This window comes from Octodon degus, unplaced genomic scaffold (assembly GCF_000260255.1).
Source record: "Octodon degus isolate 3935 unplaced genomic scaffold, OctDeg1.0 scaffold00024, whole genome shotgun sequence".
NCBI classification, from domain to species: domain Eukaryota; kingdom Metazoa; phylum Chordata; class Mammalia; order Rodentia; family Octodontidae; genus Octodon; species Octodon degus.
The window spans coordinates 3,614,406-3,620,595 of record NW_004524600.1 but is presented as its reverse complement, the minus strand read 5'-3'; the positions used below and the strand labels follow the sequence as shown (position 1 = coordinate 3,620,595).

At 40.3% G+C, this 6,190-nt stretch overlaps 1 pseudogene; it reads right to left on the bottom strand.

Annotated features, from left to right (window-relative positions):
• The window catches only part of LOC101570621, a 107,003-nt pseudogene extending 104,932 nt beyond the window's left edge, over positions 1 to 2,071 (bottom strand).
• Positions 2,072 to 6,190: the final 4,119 nt, after the last annotated feature.

Genomic DNA, 6,190 nt, shown 5'->3' with positions numbered 1-6,190 from the left:
TAAATCAGACTTGTAGTGATCCTTCTGTTTTCAGCCTCCCGAGCTCTAGGATTATGAGGGCATGCCACCACACCTAGTCTCCATCACTGTCTCAGTGCACTCCAGTGGGGGGTCCAGCACAGTTTGTGGTGTTGGGGATCAAACCCTGGCCCCTGTACTCTGCCTAAACAGACATTTAAATCAGCTGAGCTATCTGGCTGGCCCTGCCAGTTATTTTCAAATAACGAGATTCTTCAGTATGGAAAATAGTGAGGTTTTTAAGAAGTAGCATTTCAGTAGTTTTAAGGGATTAAATGTTTTTCATATTGCCCATACATGTTGCTAATTACAAGTGGTAATGACTGAGTACAAAGATAACCCAACAGGCATTACATGATGGTCATGGGCTTGGGCTGGGAGCCAGACTTCTGGCGGCTCAATGACCAGTTCCATCTCCTGTGACTTTGGGCAGTGTTACAGTTTCTCTAACCCTCAGTTTCCATCTGAGATAAATGCAACAATAACAGTACCCAAATTGTGGAACATAGTGATGATTTGAGAAGGCTGTGTTTGTATGGTGTTAGTTTCCTGGGGCTATTGCAAAAAAAAAAAAAAAAAAAAAAAAAAAAAAAAAAAAAAAAGAAAAAAAAAACCTACAACCTGAGAAACTTAAACAGAAATATATTCTGTCTCAGTTCGGGGCTGTAGGTCTTAGGTGAAGGTGTCAGCAAGATCTATTCCTTTTGAGGGCTATGCAGGAAGGCTCTACTCATTTTCCTCTCCTGTCTCCTAGTAGCCTTGTCTTGTGGATGTATTCTCCAAGTCTCTCCATGACATTCCCCTCTATCAATGTCTATGTGTGTCCACACTTCTCCTTATTATGAGGACTCCAGTCACAATGAATTAGCCTAATGACCTCATCTTAACTTGATTATATCTGTAAACACTCCATTTGGAGCTAAGATCACATTCTGAGATATGAGAGGTTAGATGTCCAACATATCTGTTTTGAGAGGATATAATTCAATCCGTGCCTAGGAATGCTAGTCCCACAGCATACAATAAGAATTCATTAAATCTGAGTAATTTTTATAAGGTGGATTCATATAAATTTGCCATTTTACACCCTTACCTATAAAGTGGTAGTATAGTACAACTTAACGTATTTTAGTCTCTATATTCTGTCTGGATACATTCTGCCTCTGATACTTGGGCAACCTGGGTAGAGCAGGTCATAGTGAAAAAGAGGAGGAAGTGTGCTGCTGACTTCCTGTGCTGTTCCAGTTCTGATCAATCTCTGTCCCAGCTTTAGGATTTGTTTTCTGATCTTAGCTTCTGAATGACACAGATGTAGTGTGAAGCTCTTCAAGCTTAACCATCAGGGCTGTCACTTGTAAGGCTTTGGAAGAGGACCCAAGTGTGTGTTTGGTTGGAGATATATATTAAAACAAGACATTTTTAACCTCAGTCAGCAAAAGCCAATTACCTGTTTGCATCCCACCTTCTCTGCACACATTTCCTTTATCTTGAGTAATACTGGAGTGTCCTCAAACAATTCTGAGATACCAGAAGGGCAAAGTGAGCTGAGAATATGTTTCCTTTTAGTTTCATGGGACCTCCGCAGTCATTTCCACCTATGATCAGATACTGCAGCTGTCAGAGTGCAGAAATGCCTGGGAATGCTGACAAATCGCAGAATGGCTATGCTCTCCCATGCTGTTTCTGAAGTGCGTGTTGGTAGTGATGGTGCAACATAGCTTGCAATGTGTGAAACTCACTATGGTTTGGATGTTCATTCCCGAGAATCCATGCTTAGGAAGCTTGATTCCCAAGGGAGGGGTGTTGGGCAATGGGACCTAGGGGGAGGTGCTTGGGTCCTGTTGCCATAGTCTTCATGAGAAGATTGATGTCATTATTCCAAGAGTGAGTTATGTACAGGGACAGTGTGTGCCTCGTGTGGAACAAGTCTACTCCTCCTACTTTGTCTCTTTCCTGCACACTCACCTTGCCACTTTCTGGCCATGTTGTGCCGTAGCACATAGGTCCCTGCCAGGCACCACCACTGCGACGACTTCTCAGCTACCAGAACCATGAGTCAAATAAACTTATTTTTTTTTATAAGTTACCCAGTGTATGTCATTCTGTTTTAGTAACAGAGAACAGAGTAAGGTAGAGCCAGAGGCCAGTTTGTGAGAATTTCATCATGCGTATAACAATGTAAGGAGAAGATTCCATTCTTATCAATGCTTGATCAAAATAGAGGCTCTCTCTTGACAGGAATATATTTGTCAGGCAACATCAATTAGTGCTAGAAAAAAGACTGAACTATCATTGTATTCTCCATAAAGAACATATTAAATATTTTTGTCTTATAAAGAAGGGATCCAGGGACACCAGCAAGAACTAAAGAAAAAGTATTATTGGAGTATACTGGATACTCAGTTAAAAATATCATAGTCTTCTTGGGTTCTTATACTTTGTGTTGAATGTATTGGATTACATTGTATAATTTATTTTTAAATATTTATTTTTAATTTTTTATGTTAAAGAGGAAAAACAAAGACAAAAACAAATAGCAAGAACAAAGACAGAAACAAAGCAATAGAAAGCAATACAAATGGTACAGAATTTCAAAACAAAAATAGAAGATTAACAATTGCTATGTATGCAGCTGCTCAGATTATCATATGTAGGTATTTAAAGAGAGGATAATAATAATAGATAAAACATTAGAGATGATGCACATCTAAAACAAGATGAAAGGTATTAAACCATAGTTGTAATATTGAATATTGCTGTCCTCAGTGTAGATGTTCAGATTTGCATTGTATAATTTATTGTGATTTATTTTCTCAGTTATGTATAAACTAGACTTAACAAACAACACTTCTATATTTATAGTGTCACCTTCTTTTCCTGTAGAAAACCCTATGATTGTAAAGTCTATCGACCTATGTAAGGCTAGATCCTTCCATGCCCCTTGGCTTGTTTGTCTTAAGATCTGGCTGCTCTTTGTGGTGTCCAGCAACTCTTTTTGTCATGCCTAGGCCCTTTTTAATATATGACAGTAAACTAAATGCTAGTTAGAAAAGTGCTTGACTCACAGAGAAATAAACGATGGCATCAAAGAAGTGTTGTCTGCTCTGTGTCCCCTTGCCACCTTCCCTCTGGGGGAGAATCTGTGGCAGCAGTGTGTGTGTGTGTGTGTGTGTGTGTGTGTGTGTGCAGGTGCATGTGCCTATCTTACTATGAATGGAGGGATTTGTTATCTATTAATAGCAAGAGTTACTGTTGCATTTATGGAACAATTAAACAAGGGTTTCTTAATTCAGCAAAACTCCTATGTTTTATTAATGTTCAGATAAATTATTGACTTTTAATTATAACATAACTGCATTCTAGTCTTATTGTAATTAGGAAGCTTTAGCTATTGTTGAGCACTTTTATTTATTTAACATGATTTTTCTATACCTGCTTCTTAACTTATTCATAGAGTTTTGAAAATGCCATTAAACTGTGGCAGTATTTGTCTATGGATCATGCTGTTAGGCTTGGACCTATTTCAGAGTTACAGATAACTGTACAAATTTTTTTTTTTGGTATAAAGTCTCACTATGTATTCTAGACAGGGCTTGAATTTACCATGCACCTCAGGCTGCCCTCATACAGTGATCCTCCTGCCTCAATCTCCCAAGTGCTCAGATCACAGATGTGTGCCACCGGGCCTGGCTAGAACTGTACAAATCTCTAAGCAGCTCTGTTCCCTCAACCCTGTTCTTGTTGTCACTTGTTAGTTGAGATTATTTACCTCTTTGATCTAATCACATTTCAACATCACTTTTTATGGTTGCACTTAGCTTCAGAAGATGAAAATTTAATCAATTTTGTGTAAAAAGAGCCATGATTAATTATTTTAGATCCTTAAGTGGCCCACTTAAATAAGGTATAACTAGAAAGGCTGGACAGCCTATAATTCTGTAAGTGTCCAGACTATTCCTGAATGTTGCTGAAGTAGGTAAAGGAAGAGCCAGGCCATGTTACATGTCTGAATATTTAAGCATTTGCTTCTGTTTCCCTTCCCAGGATGGACTACACGGCACAGTAAAAAGGCATCTGCTGGTGGCAAATGCAAATCATGACTCTTGAAATGACATTTTCTGACATTGCCTTCAATTGTGTAAATCTCACAGAGTTGTCCTTAAATTATGCAAATTGTGTTATAAAAGGGAAACAACATAACAAGAACCATGTCAGTGTCACATCAAAATGACTACAATGTCATAAAAAGAAAAACAACTTCTATATTTGACTTCATCAATTCGTTACTGGTAACATGCTTTTAGAGACAAAGCTTTCCTAATTGTAGAGCCTAACTTGAGTCTTAGAACTTAAGAAATCAGCGCATTCCAAACATTCTTTGAGACACTGAAATAGCATTCTCATTTTCATTTGGCAAATCTTCCCTGAGCCTGTACTGGGAGTTGGGCTTGGTTTTCAACATTATGAAGGTTGTGGCTTGTGGAAGTGCTTGGCTTCTCTTTCAGAATGATGGACAGTAAACAGATGCATATGTAAGAGAAGTATCTCTTACACATACATACATATGTATGTGTATAAGGAAAAATAAAGCCGGATAGAGAGACAGAGACAGAGGGTAATGATTCTGTTGAGAGTTGTCAGAGGATGGCTTCTCTGGGTGGTGACATTTGAGTAAAGGTTTTTGGGCTAAAAGAGAAGTCACATGAGGCTCGAGAAAAGAGCTTCTTGAATGGAAGGAACAGATAAAATAGACCCTGGATGACTTGGAGTGGCAGTTATCCTTTAGCATTTGCTGAGAAGCTCTCCCCAAATGGAAGAGTCTAAGACATCAGCCATGCATTTAGCTTCCAAGTCTCTGATCAATGCTTCAGGCTGAACCAGACAAGCATTCTCTGCCATTTCTAAGTTTTTCATTTCAGAGGATGGAGGTATCATTTGTGTGATGGCTTCATGGAAAAGCAAAGCCTTCAGCTGTCTCTGCAATGTGGTGGTGTTGAGTGATGTGATGCTGGCGACCCTGGTGCAGGAAGGCATGAAGGGCCAAGGCTGTGTGCACCTGATGTGCCCATGATGGGTGGGACTGGAGTTTAACCAGAGAAGTGAATATTCTGGGGAGTGCTGTCAAGGTGACTGGGGACAGTGAGCCATGGGAGCACTGGATGCAGGTTTCTGGCCGGAGGCAGAAGAAAACAGCCATGGTGGCTTTTTACCAGGAGAGCAGTGTAGGGGGTGAAGGTGAAGCAGGGCTGAGGCCAAGTTCAACTTGGTGCCAGACCATGGGGAGTGGGTGGGACCTGGGGAGCACAGTACTGTGACAGCTCACCCTGGACTGTCACCAGGAGATCAGGAGGTGCTTGTGGAAACTAACTTGTAAGGCAAAGTGAGAGGATGTGCTGATGAATCAAGTGGGAGAGGGGAGAAGCTTGTGAAAAGTGATTCTAATGAGCTTCTCTTAAAACTACATCCTCTGTCCCTCAGAAGAATGCTGTATTACTAAGTTTCATGTCATTGAGGAAGTTAGCAAAACAGAAACAACTCCTGGTATTTAAGGGTAGGATTTAACCCAGCAGGGCACTGAGGAAAGGAATGCAGCTGAACAGCGTCCAGCACACATGGCAGCTCACCAGAAGCAGACCACGTCTGCCAAAGCCCTCATGTGGCCTTCCCATGGTGAGAGGAGCGTAGCGTGGGCCTGCTTCTCTGTGCTTTCCACATTGGTACAAGTGCTTTCCCTGGGTGGAGCATGACAAGAACCCCGAGCGGTGGGGACTCTTAGGTGCAGAAGGTGGTACTGAAGCTCAACAGCAGTCTACTTCAGGTGAGTTAGCCTGCATGCCTTCCCTTACTATTTCTCTTCTAGTTTCTGCAGAGATCCATATCTTATTTTATAAAATTCCTTTTAGTAAATTTGAGCGAAAGTCATCATGGCACTATATGAGTCATCACCAAGTGTTTTGCAATTCTTGAGTAGATGCATAAATTTTATAAGTTTGTGGTAGATAGTAATTACATTCATTTTGGGAAAAATATACATTCCTGATCATTTTTATTTCCTTTCCTGCCTTCCCTCCTTTCTCTTCCATCCCATCTCCAAAATGTCTACCTTCCTGTTTCCTATTATCTGTCTTTTATCCCACTTTTTATGTTATTTATATTTTGAGTTTCTTAAACC